Source organism: Pelmatolapia mariae, linkage group LG10_11 (assembly GCF_036321145.2).
Source record: "Pelmatolapia mariae isolate MD_Pm_ZW linkage group LG10_11, Pm_UMD_F_2, whole genome shotgun sequence".
NCBI lineage: Eukaryota > Metazoa > Chordata > Actinopteri > Cichliformes > Cichlidae > Pelmatolapia > Pelmatolapia mariae.
The window spans coordinates 61,968,326-61,982,366 of record NC_086236.1 but is presented as its reverse complement, the minus strand read 5'-3'; positions in this window follow the sequence as shown (position 1 = coordinate 61,982,366).

The following is a 14,041-nucleotide window of genomic DNA, read 5'->3' as shown; positions in this document are numbered from 1 at the left end:
AGCTTGGTCTAAAAGCCCAGTGTAGAACAGAATAAACCAAGATGCATTTTGGTGAAATCTAAAGACTGTCTTACACAATGCTGCCACTGTGTGACCAAACTTAGTAACATCAGCTGAACCTCTGGCTGCCTATTTGAAATGCACATTCCAACACTCAATTCACGACAGAGAAACAAAGAGCAGATTTACCTCCACCCAAAATTTTTTAGAGAAGTCTTACTTCACCCAAGTGGTAAACTAAATTATGAAATCTTGTGTTAACACATATGTATATTATATTATTTAAATTTTTGACATCTGTTGAACAATACGTAAACATTACTTTTGTTAACTGCAATTCTGAACTGTGACAAATCTAAATAGTTATGAGTTTGAAGCTATTCAAATATACAGAAAGCACTACTATGTTTAGAAACACTGTACGTTCATGGGTCTTGGTGATTTGCTATATCAAAAATAATGTTAATAATAACTTTTTAAACCTTTAAAAATAACATTTAATTAAAAAATAAACATTTTAGAGTGCATAATTGGTTCTCTATTTTTTCACCTGTCTATTGATCTGGAAAGTTTCTGTTCTCTCCACAAATTTGAATTAACAAACATGCCTGGAAAACATAAAAATCATATATAATTTACAACCCTTCAGTTTTATTAATTGTAGTTTAATTTTCCAATAGTTTTGCCAAAGTGTGCAAGACCACATGTGCAACATATCATCTTTAAAACACTGGTAGCTACACATGCAGTCACACGCCTAACCTATTTGAAACCGGTGTGTGGATGACAACAACACGCTGGTTTTCTTATGTTAAAGGTTCAATGATTCTTAATTATGATTCTTCACGAAGAAGCTTGACAGAACAAGATGTTGTTACCCGAGTCTCAGTGCTAATAATGGTTAAAATAAGTAATGACCTAAAAAAAAAGTAGAATAAAATTAATTTAAAAAAACATAAATGAATGTAAAAATAAAAATAATATAAAATCACGACTTATAAAATAAATAAATGACCTACTAAATAATAGGTCATTATTACTGGAGAAAGAGCATATGTCTCCTGTATTGGCTTCACTTCACTGGGTCCCTGTAAATCCAGAATTGAATTTAAAGTCCTAATCAAATACAAAGTCATGAATAATCAGGCCAAATATCCTTGGGCAAGATACTAACCCCGACTTGCTCTCCGATGCATCCATCGGAGTACGAATGTGTATGAGTGTAAGTTAGTTAAAGCACTGACAAAAAGCATAGAGTGCTTGTGTGAATGGGTGTGTATGGATGAATGCAGCATGTTGTATAGAGTAATCCAGGAGAAAAGAAAAGCGCTATATAAGAATCAGTCCATTTACAATAGAAAGCACCTTGAGGTGACTGTTGTTGTGACTTGATATTGTATAAATAAAACTGAACTGAATTGAACTGACAGAGTTGATTACCTCAAAAAAGGAGGCAAGTAGATTATTGTATTTGTGTAGTGATGTCAGTATTGTGTTTGATCGTCTGCAGTTCACTTTAATGACTCTGCATATTATGTCATGTTTTAGTTTTTTTCATCTGAGGCTGCATTTAAATCATATTAGAACCTGGTAAAGCCCCCACATAATTATGCTTTTTAATACGCTCTCAAAACTTAGAACTGAAAGAAGCTTTACTTTCATTTTTTATTGGTGGAACATACTGGCAGTATAGTTACGTGGAAGAATGTAAAATACCTTGTACATATGGAAGAGATAGTAAACTTCCTCCTGAATGATTACTATTTAGATTATTATATCAAGATAAAAGGTTAGGAAACTATGGTAGAGGTCCTAATCTTGTCCTTGCCCTTGTTTTCTTTTTTTTTTACCAAAGCACCTGAAATGCACAAGCCATGTAATATGGCCACCAGTGATGTGTATCTATAAGGAGAATTGTGTCAGGACGCTTCATCTGTGACCCAGGATTTTGCACTTGTTTTGTATTTTTGATTTCTTATGATGCATTGGAGAAATGTTAGGTTCTAGTGTTTATTATTAGTATGTCTCAGGTGGGTTTCAGTCTAGTTAATGTTATCAGCCATGCTTCCTTGTTTAGGTGTCATTTCCTGTTTCCTGTGTAAGTCTGTCTTGTCCTCTCAGTATGACCTTTCGTTATGCCTGTGCCTCATCCCCTTTATCAGATTCTCTTATCTTCCCATATGTACAACATGCTGTACATTCTTGCACGTAACTGCCAGCATGTTGCACCGCTACAGTTTTGTGAATAAGAAAGTAAACTGTCTTTCAGTTCTAAGTTTTAATATATGAGGGCACTGTGTGATATGTAAAACTTAATTGAAAGAGGAATACTTTCTTTTTATCATGAAACTCTCAGGTCTATCTGAAAAAAAAAACTAGTTCTCTCAGCAGCCATCAAAGGAGAATATAATTTGTTTTTACAAAATGTGATTAAGCTAAAATCACGGCATCATGAGTGATTGATACTGACTCTCCGTGGTGGCCAGAAACAAGAATCTTCTGCCAGTCCTGTAAACCACTTGCAAAGAATAATGGATACACCTCCAGCATCCAGAAAACCAGCAACTGTAAATCATAGCATGCAGAGGGGAAAGCAAAAAGAAGCCAACTAGTACAGCAGTGACAATGCCAAATATCCAGACTTTAGTGGCAAAAGCACCATTTTCTTTTTTAATTCATCAACTACTACAACATTTGTTTGCAACAAACTAAATTCCAAGGCATGTTGAGTCCAATGGGTAGCTGAAAAAGGCATTATGGTTTTCAAAGACCTAACACACAGTGCTGTGACAACTTGGCAACCCTGTAAAATGTTTGTCACAATAAGAATCTTTCCCCCTACCCTGAAACAGTTATCTCCCATGGAGCAAGAAACATATGTCTGTCCATCAGCATATTTTCCGAACTGCTTACAAGTTCCAAGATCACTTGTTATTGATCCAGAGTTAAGAGGTTTTTTAATATGAGGGGAAACAGGGATAATCTCTTTTCTTTTTTTCCGAATAGTTTGCCTTTCATAGACGGACTTGAGAATTTATTCCACAGTTTTCTGAGGCCTCCGCACAGTGTTCTTCCGTTTTCCCAGGAAGGTTTCAAATGGGAAGCAAGAAATGCTGTCCAAAAGGCCAAAATGTTCTGCATCTTGTGCAAATTGTATTAAAGAATGTACATTTTAGCCACCAAGACCATAAATAAAACCATTAAAAAAAATTTACAAACTGCTTCAAAACATCCCCTGCATAATCACAGTTATCAATACACAAATTGGGACTCAGAACGATCCCCAGGCACACAAGGTATATACAGTGACTTGCAAAAGTATTCGGCCCCCTTGAACTTTTCCACATTTTGTCACATTACAGCCACAAACATGAATCAATTTTATTGGAATTCCACGTGAAAGACCAATACAAAGTGGTGTACACGTGAGAAGTGGAACGAAAATCATACATGATTCCAAACATTTTTTACAAATAAATAACTGAAAAGTGGGGTGTGCGTAATTATTCAGCCCCCTGAGTCAATACTTTGTAGAACCACCTTTTGCTGCAATTACAGCTGCCAGTCTTTTAGGGTATGTCTCTACCAGCTTTGCACATCTAGAGACTGAAATCTTTGCCCATTCTTCTTTGCAAAACAGCTCCAGCTCAGTCAGATTAGATGGACAGCGTTTGTGAACAGCAGTTTTCAGATCTTGCCACAGACTCTCGATTGGATTTAGATCTGGACTTTGACTGGGCCATTCTAACACATGGATATGTTTTGTTTTAAACCATTCCATTGTTGCCCTGGCTTTATGTTTAGGGTCGTTGTCCTGCTGGAAGGTGAACCTCCGCCCCAGTCTCAAGTCTTTTGCAGACTCCAAGAGGTTTTCTTCCAAGATTGCCCTGTATTTGGCTCCATCCATCTTCCCATCAACTCTGACCAGCTTCCCTGTCCCTGCTGAAGAGAAGCACCCCCAGAGCATGATGCTGCCACCACCATATTTGACAGTGGGGATGGTGTGTTCAGAGTGATGTGCAGTGTTAGTTTTCCGCCACACATAGCGTTTTGCATTTTGGCCAAAAAGTTCCATTTTGGTCTCATCTGACCAGAGCACCTTCTTCCACATGTTTGCTGTGTCCCCCACATGGCTTGCGGCAAACTGCAAACGGGACTTCTTATGGTTTTCTGTTAACAATGGCTTTCTTCTTGCCACTCTTCCATAAAGGCCAACTTTGTGCAGTGCACGACTAATAGTTGTCCTATGGACAGATTCCCCCACCTGAGCTGTAGATCTCTGCAGCTCGTCCAGAGTCACCATGGGCCTCTTGGCTGCATTTCTGATCAGCGCTCTCCTTGTTCGGCCTGTGAGTTTAGGTGGACGGCCTTGTCTTGGTAGGTTTACAGTTGTGCCATACTCCTTCCATTTCTGAATGATCGCTTGAACAGTGCTCCGTGGGATGTTCAAGGCTTGGGAAATCTTTTTGTAGCCTAAGCCTGCTTTAAATTTCTCAGTAACTTTATCCCTGACCTGTCTGGTGTGTTCTTTGGACTTCATGGTTTTGTTGCTCCCAATATTCTCTTAGACAACCTCTGAGGCCGTCACAGGGCAGCTGTATTTGTACTGACATTAGATTACACACAGGGGCACTCTATTTAGTCATTAGCACTCATCAGGCAATGTCTATGGGCAACTGACTGCACTCAGACCAAAGGGAGCTGAATAATTACACACACCCCACTTTTCAGTTATTTAATTGTAAAAAATGTTTGGAATCATGTATGATTTTTGTTCCACTTCTCAAGTGTACACCACTTTGTATTGGTCTTTCACGTGGAATTCCAATAAAATTGATTCATGTTTGTGGCTGTAATGTGACAAAATGTGGGAAAGTTCAAGGGGGCCGAATACTTTTGCAAGCCACTGTATAGTCTAGCACAAAACCTGGGACTAACCCCACACCCAGCTCATTCAGACGTGACACCCCAGCCTAGTGCTCTTTGTAGGCCATAGCATGAAGTCAAACTGCACTTTGATTACTCCAGGCAGTGACACCAGCAAAATTAAAACAATATACAGATATTAATAACATATTTATGTAATAGTGTGACAATGCAATTCATAAGCAGCAGCTAGTTGAAGTCAAAACAGCAAATAACTCGTGTTTTGAGGAAACTGCAAACCCTCCTGGCCAATAATCACACAAGCTGTGCATGCAGGAAGAAAAGGCTGATAAAGGAGTAGGCACAAAATTAAGACAAGTCCAAGACACAATGAAGCTAATTAAAATAACAGTATGCATGCACAAATAAGGCGTCAGTGAACACTTAAAGATCACAGATCTTTAGAACCATAGCCAAATAACAATTGATTTACTTTTTAAAAAGTAAATGCGTAGATTGTAGCTAAATGTATATTACAAAAAGGAAAAAGTAACATTAACACAGGTTAAAAACAGAGGGTCACAGCAATCACAGGAAGAGCAGTTGGGACTGTGGCCCTCATTTGCTTTTCTGGGAGAATAAAAATAATGACAATAAAAATGATGATGATCTTCTGTGTTCTGCAGAGAAAGTGTGCTCATTGATCTGCCTCTCTGACTGTTGTGCGTGCTCCCAACACAGGGGGAAAAGATGTGGAACTACTTCTTGCTCAAGGCCGTTTTTATATATCCCTACCCTCATTGCACTGTGAGATGGCACAAAAAAAAAAATTAGGTGTCAACGTAAGAAGCTTACATGCACCTATATTCCTCTAAAAAATCTAGGACCCAGTAAAATTGGTCTTGTGCAGCCATTTATTAATGCTAATCTTATAAAACAACAACAAGATAACACAGTAATAATTATACTCAACTGAGGTAAACTCAGTTGCCTGTTCAACCTACTTCCCTTATGTTATCCATATGGTACCCATAGAACATAGCCCATCTGGGCTGGCTCATGTGGGTCCTAAATGGGTCCCAGATTAGATGCCCATTGTAAGCCCATGCCCACTTGGAAATCCCACAGCCCAAGTAAATCCCACATGGGGTCATACAGGTGTTTGCTATGTGCTAATGTAGAACACAATCACATAAAATCCACAGTGTCATGAAAATATCTTTGTAGACTTTGTATTCAAGTATAATAATCAGGGAAAGGAGTTTGCCACGATGGAACAATATTGCAGCATCTAAGTCTGACCGAGCCTCGATATGCAGCTGGAAACAGTCAAAGCTCAGAGAGTTAACTGAACACTACTTTCCATGCTTGAAAACAGAGGGAGCCAAGTTGAACTGGAAAAGTTTCTTAGTCAAAAATGTGTAGGCATAAAACACTATGTTCTTTAACGTTTCTGTTACAAAGATGGAGCCAGGAAGAGAGCAAAATTGACCAGAACCCAATTTCATATAGAGAGATGCTAGGACGTGTGTGAGGCATATAGTACATATGTTTGTGTAATGAGCTACGAGATATAAATAAGGTCAAAACCTCTAGAACGGGGAAGGCCGCAAAAATGTGGCCAGGCAAGTAATGTCTGTTTTCTTTAAGTAATGCAAATACTCATGATTTGTTAATGTCACAAAAATCTGATAACAGGAACCGATGACGTGGGCTAAGGCAGGAGCAAAACTAGATATAATATCCATGATTGTCTGATATGTCAGGCACGTAGCTTTGGTATAAAACTGGTTCTAACACTCCTGTCACAGGCACAACTTCTCATGCAGATGAGGAAGAAACAAGTGTGGCACAAGGTAAAGATGAGTTTAATATTTCTATAAGAACAAGTTGAAATGAATGATGAACTAAAAGCACAAAGTTTGATATATATATATATATATATATATATATATATATATATATATATATATATATATATATATATATAAAATCTTTAATATTTATATTTTTTATTTTGTGATTGACTTTCATCATTCTTGGTAGACTCTCTATTGGTTTGGGTTTCATCAAAGACGCACCATGAGGATGAAAGGATATGTTTTTATTTTTGTGATCATGGCAATTTCTAAAGTATTCTCCTTAAACCCAGTAAGTGATTAGTATCATAGTCGCAAACAGAACTTAAAGAGATTTTATTTTATTATTTGTCTGGTTTGTTTTGTAATCAAGATATTTAACAATAATATTGAATATTAAATATCAGCTACAAACAATGATTTTGGTTTTTCAAAAAACAAAATAAATATTTTATATCTTGGCCAACAAGTATAGTGTGTGTCAAAGTTCAAAATTGAAAAAGAAACATTTATTCACAGTACTACATACAAAATGTTAAATGATGGAACATTTATTTTAATATAACTTTGATATTTTTACAGAATGGACTATTAGTGGGTGAGTTCTAATATTTTTTTTATTTTCCACTTTATTTGATGAAACTTTTTTTAAATATTAAAAAAACTGTATACAAAAGTGCCTCATCTGTTTTTGTAGATGTTGGTGAAGAAAAGGACATTCCTGAAATAAACAAGGGTAAAGTTCAACATGTACTTGTAACAAAATCCTTTTTATTAGGAGATTGTTGTTCTTTTGGCCTCATGCAACTTTACTTGAATATTAGTGACTTGTTTCTCATTTTGTAAATCTTATCTTAGAATTTTTACAAGATGATATTTTGAAGTTGAGTTTTTTGTATGAAGATAAAAAAAATATTAATTCTTAAAACATCTATGTGCATAGTAACTTTGCATTATGTCACAATATTTATGTTTCTCATACTTTAGCCGAAGCAGAGGAGTACCATCATTAATGAGAACATGCTGTGGACATCCCCAGTCCCCTACCTCTTAAATAATGACCTTGGTAAATATATATTTTCTCACAAATGCACCTGAAAGAAACCTTGATTTCTTTATTTCTATGGGAACACATCTTTGTGATGTCATACCTGAAAATGCAGGGGTTTTTTTATTGTCAGCTGGATGCTTTTGGCACATAGAAGCCTCATAATGGAAATTTAAAAAAAAACAGCAGCATGTGCAAGTGAACAGAGCTATCTTACTGACAGTTTTGTACCATCCAGTTATGCAAAGCAACCACCCACCCCTAAAACTCCTGGAAAAATTTTTTTAAATTTTTTGCCTTAGAGCAAAATGCATGGACGTCAGCTTTATCGGTTGTCTAACACATCTTCTCCCCCCCCCCCCCCCCCCCCCCCTTTTTTTTTAAAAAATCTGTATAACACAACAATGGTAGACATTCATTCTAAAGGAGTCATTCTGAGGGCCTTTGAGCAGTTCAGGTTCAAATCATGCATTGATTTCAAACCAAGGGACTCTGAGGACTATTACTTTTCTGTCAAACAGTTAAATAGATATGTTTTTTCTGCTCTTTGTTTTTGTTGTTCTTTGCTTTCAAAATAAAAAAATTACTTAGCTGTAATTAGCATAAATATTATAAAAATGACCAATTTGTCAATTACACTTTTTGTTTGTTTTCTTTTGTTTGGTTTCATTTGTGATATATAGATAGAGAAAAAGAACAAGATGAATACTGTGAAATTTTTGTAAATGGTTATGTTTTTGTTGTTTCTTTTCTGATGCATTTAATTGTGATTTCATAGATTAAACAATATAAATGATAGAATACATAACTAGATATATGACAAATATTCATCAGTGTTCTGCCTTTAATTTCAGATCTTGGTCATACATTGGGAAAGCGTCCCCTGGACAGGAACTCTCCATTGGAATAGGCTGTGGTTACATTGCCATTGTTGAACATGAGTTCCTTCATGCTCTTGGCTTCTACCATGAACAGTCCAGATATGACAGAGATGATTATGTGACGATTCAATTTAAAAACATCTTAGAAGGTTTGGTTAATAGTTATTCTACTTTTTATGATGTTATGTCTTTCTTGATATTTCTATTCAAAACCTTATCTTAAAGCTGCAGAAATGTAAGAACCACTTTGAAATGGTTAAAATAAAATCATGACTATTTAATAATCTGTCAGATTGAATCAGAAAAATCAATGAAATTAGTATAGTGAGTATACAATATTATTCCTTTTATGGTTTGATCTTCTCTCATGATATAAATGTCTTTTCAATGGAATATACTGTATTTGATGTTTGGCTTTTATATATGATTTTTATAGCTTACAAGCATAATTTTAGAATAGTCGGCAGTGATGAGAGCACCGCCCACGGAGTCCCATATGACTATTTGTCCATGATGCACTATGGCAAAGATGATTTCACCAATGGCAATGGATCTACAATTATCACCAAAGACCCAAAATTTCAGAATCTTATTGGTCAATGAGTGGAAATGAGTACTTGTGATGTTCAGGAGCTGAATCTACTCTACAAATGCAGTAAGTGCTTAAAGATTAAGTTGACCAGCAGAATACGTTGGGATTATTTTGATTATTTGATTGACTTCATAATCAAATGCACAGAATTTTAAATCAGTCTGCCTCTGGACTGTTTGGACTTTACAGTTAGTTTCATATTTATAGAACATCAAAAGCAGGAACTTTTTGAGAAGTTAAACTTCTTTTCACTTTTTGATGGTGAATTATATTTTGATCAGTAAACCTCACTATTTTTTAAATTTGTGCAAAAGGTATAATAACACAGCCATCAGCTAGTTTAATTATGTAAAAGTAACACTACAAATAGGGGCACAGACACAGCCTATCAAAGAGTAGAAAGAAGCACCACTACAAATCCCTAATAAAACATGATCTCTCAGCCAGAAAGATATAACACTCTGTACTAGGGCTGGGTATTGTCACTGATTTCTAGAATTGATTCACAAGGTCCCAAATCAATTCGATTCAATTTGAATCTGGGAAATTTTGCCTCAGACAGTCAGAAATATAATAATTCTGATCAGGTATCAGTACATATCCATATTTTTATATCTATAAAAACAAAGCTGAGACTTGCAAGACTTTATCAAAGGTGTAAGCATCACAGCAGATGTCTTTGTGTCAAAGTAACTGAGGATAAAATGCAGAAAAACATGAAGGAGATTTTCTAGGACTGCTTTTTATAGCAGATAACTGCCTTAAAAATATTCTGCAGTAGATCAAAAACAAAAGAAAACCATTAATCAGCATATGAACATTACCTGATGCTGCTGAAGTGAAGCAGAGCAAAGTTTTATTAGAGACACAGCTAAGTGTTTTGCAATTTTGCATAATTTTAAAAGGTCAAAAAATGTTTTTGACTTTCACAGAACCTCACCCACTGCACTTCCAATTCTAAACACAACAGATGACAGGTACACCAGTCTTCTCAAACAAAATGCCAGATTTGCAACTATGTCATTTTCACATACATGTCAAAGAATTGCTTTAATTTATGCAGGATCTCACCCACCTCAAATCTAACTCGATAAACAACAGATGATGACACTTTTTTAGATATTCTCAGATATTACTGTTTGTAAGAATGTGTTGTCACAAGCTGTAAAATCTATAGTGGACCTGAAAATTTAGATGTTACACTGCTTATGGTGATCAATGTAATAAGCCCTCTATATGGATAATGAGAAGCAAAGCTGTAGTGAAGAAGCGCATGCATAAGGGTTGGCAATAAAGTGGAGAATGCTAGAAACAAGGAGGTCATGTGGAGGAAGCTCATGTGCAGTGGTGAATACTTTAAGAATCAGCTGAAAGAAAAAGGACAAAACAAACAAGAAAATTAATGCATTTAAATATTTGATGCAAATTTTCAAACTGATATGTAATTTTTACATACATGCAATATTCTGCTTTGACTTTCACAGGACCTCACCCACCACACTTCCATCTCTAAACACAACAGATGACAGGTACGCCAAATATCTCACACATTTTCTGTTTTTCAAAAATTAGAAAATATTTCTTCTAAACAGAAACATTCAAATTCTTAGTTTAAGACTTTAATATACCTGTGAAAAAATTCTTTGACTATTTCAGGACCTTACCCACTACAATTCCCACTCCAGAAACAACAGATGACAGGTAATCTTCTAAAACATTTTCTGTCTGTAACATTGTGTTATTGTCAAATCCTGTCAATTCTAGTGGACCTAATCATTTAGATTTTGCACTGCTGATCAACATAACATAACATAACATAACATAACAAACCAAAAGAAGAACAAAAGATGCATGCATTTCAATATTTAGTGCAGAATTTTAAACTTATATGTTATTTTCACATACGCATCATATAATGCGGAGCTTGCAGAACGCACAGATTTTGCCCAATAAAACACAACGGCACTGATGTATACCTTCTTCTGAACTTTACTACTTAACATAAGCTATCTGTACATCATTTTAATTATTATTATTATTATTATTTTTTAAAACATGTTCTCGCCCCTGCAGTCAATCTATCTTTCAAGCTTGGATCCTCTACCAGAGGCCTGAGAGGTTAAGGGTCCTGTGCAGTATCTTAGCTGTTCCTAGGACTGCGCTCTTCTGGACAGAGATCTCCAATGTTGTTCCTGAGATCTGCTGGAGCTACTCGCCTAGCTTGGGAGTCACAGCACCTAGTGCTCCGATTACCACTGGGACCGCTGTTACCTTCACCCTCCACATCTTCTCGAGCTCTTCTCTGAGCCCTTGGTACTTCTGCAGCTTCTCCTGTTCCTTCCTCCTGATGTTGTCTCCCATTTTGAACTCAGTACTTTCAGGCCATACTCAGCACAGATATTTCTGTATACTATGCCGGCCACTTGATTATGGCATTCCATGTATGCCCTGCCTGCTAGCATCTTGCACCCTGCTGTTATGTGCTGGATTGTCTCAGGGGCATCTTTACACAGCCTGCACCTGGGTTCTTATCTGGTGTGATAGACCCCAGCCTCTATGGATCTTGTACTTAGAGCTTGTTCCTTTGCTGCCATGATTAGTGCCCCTGTGCTGTCTGTTAGTCCAGCTTTGTCTAGCCACTGGTAGGATTTCTGGATGTCAGCCACTTCCTCTATCTGCCGGTGGTACATACATGCAGGGGCCTATCCTTCCATGATGGTTCCTCCTCTTCCTCCTCTTTCTTGGGTTTCTGCTGCCTGAGGTATTTACTAAGCACGCGGTCAGTTGGGGCCATCTTCCTGATGTACTCGTGGATGTTTGTTGTTTCATCCTGGACCATAGTGCTGACACTCACCAGTCCCCGGCCTCCTTCCTTCCACTTAGCGTACAGCCTCAGGGTGCTGGACTTGGGGTGAAACCCTCCATGCATGGTCAGGAGCTTTCTTGTCTTTATGTCAGTGGCTTCTATCTCCTCCTTTGGCCAGCCTATTACCCCAGCAGGGTACCTGATCACGGGCAGGGTGTAGGTGTTGATAGCCCGGATCTTGTTCTTACCGTTCAGCTGACTCCTCAGGACTTGCCTGACCCCTTGCTGGTGCTTGGTGGTTGCAGCTTTCCTAGCAGCCTCTTTATGGTTACTGTTTGCCTGTGGGCTCTCCAGGTGCTTGGAGCTGTCCTCTATGTCTGCAATGTTGTCTTCTGGTAGTTCGATCCCCTCAGTTCTGACTACCTTACTTCTCTTTGTTATCATCTGACTACATTTATCAGTCCAAACAACATTCCAATGTAATTGCTGTATATCCTGGTGGTGTGGATCAGTGAATCGATGTCTCATTCACTCTGGGCATACAGCTTGATATCATCCATTTAGATGAGGTGGCTGCTGATTGGCCTGTTCTGTAGTTGTTATCTGTAGCCAGTCTTGTTAATGATCTTACTGAGGGGGTTCAGACCTCTGCAGAACAGCATCTCCTTGGTAGATCCCGCACTTGATGGCAACTTGTGCTATGGGCTTGAGGTTGGCCTCTAGTGTTGTACGTCACATCCACATTGAGTTCCAGATGAACGCTCTTAGAGTCCTGATGATCTTGTATAGCTCTAGGCATTCCAGGATCCAGGGCAGTGAGTAAAAGGCCTTCTTGTAATTAATCCAGGCAGTGCACCGGTTGGTCAGCGTAGTCTTGCAGTCTCAGGCGACTGCTCTGTCTACCAGTAGCTGGTGTTTTGCGTCTCTGGTATTCTTGCCAATTCCTTTCTGTACCCCACTCATATATTGAGCCATGTGCCTGTTCATCTTAGCTATGATGCCTGACAGGAGCTTCCATGTGGTGCTGAGGGAGGTTATTAGTCGGTAGTTGGAAGGAATTAGTCCCTTCTGGAGGTCCTTCAGGATCAGGACTGTCCAGCCTTCGGTTATCCATTCTGGGTGTCTCTCATTGACTAGCAGCTGGTTCATTTGTGCTGTCAGATGCTCGTGGAGTGCACTTAGCTTCTTCAGCTTCTTCACAGGTTGCTGTGTCTGCTCTTAGCTCCACTAGCCACTATGATGGGTTGCGTCATTCTCCCATATGCTCTTCCAGTATTGTTCTGTCTCCAGGTTTGGTGGTGCTGTTCTCACATTGTTCCCCTGCAACTAAGGTTTATTCTCCTGCCTTCTATATCTCTGGTGTACCTCTTCAAGCAGTTGGCCAAGGCTGTGAGTCTTTGCTTGGAATCAAGTATAGACAGCTTGCTGTACTTCTTAGGCACCTTCTTCATTGCCCCTTTTTGCAGCTCCGATAGTTGGCTAACCTCCCTCCGTGCTACATTGATCTTGGCCTTTAGTCTCCTTCTAATGGTGGCGGTAGGTATTGTCTATAGAGCTGCATTCACATCATCTAGCAGATCTTCTGAGGGTATTTCATATAGTCTTGGTAACCGGCTACAGAGGATAAAGGTTTCAAGCTCTGCCATGATCCTATCTTTCAGGTCAGTTCCTCTCACACTCAATGATCCTTCTTTTATCACATATGGGCAGGTGGGGGTGATGATATCTCACCCCGACCTGTCGTCCTAGCTCCTCCTTGCCATAGAATGTGTGTTACATTTTTATATACATATGTGTAGGTAGGTAGGTAGGTAGGTAGGTAGGTAGGTAGGTAGGTAGGTAGGTAGGTAGGTAGGTAGGTAGGTAGGTAGGTAGGTAGGTAGGTAGGTAGGTAGGTAGATAGATAGATAGATAGATAGATAGATAGATAGATAGATAGATAGATAGATAGATAGATAGATAGATAGATAGATAGATAGATAGATAGAT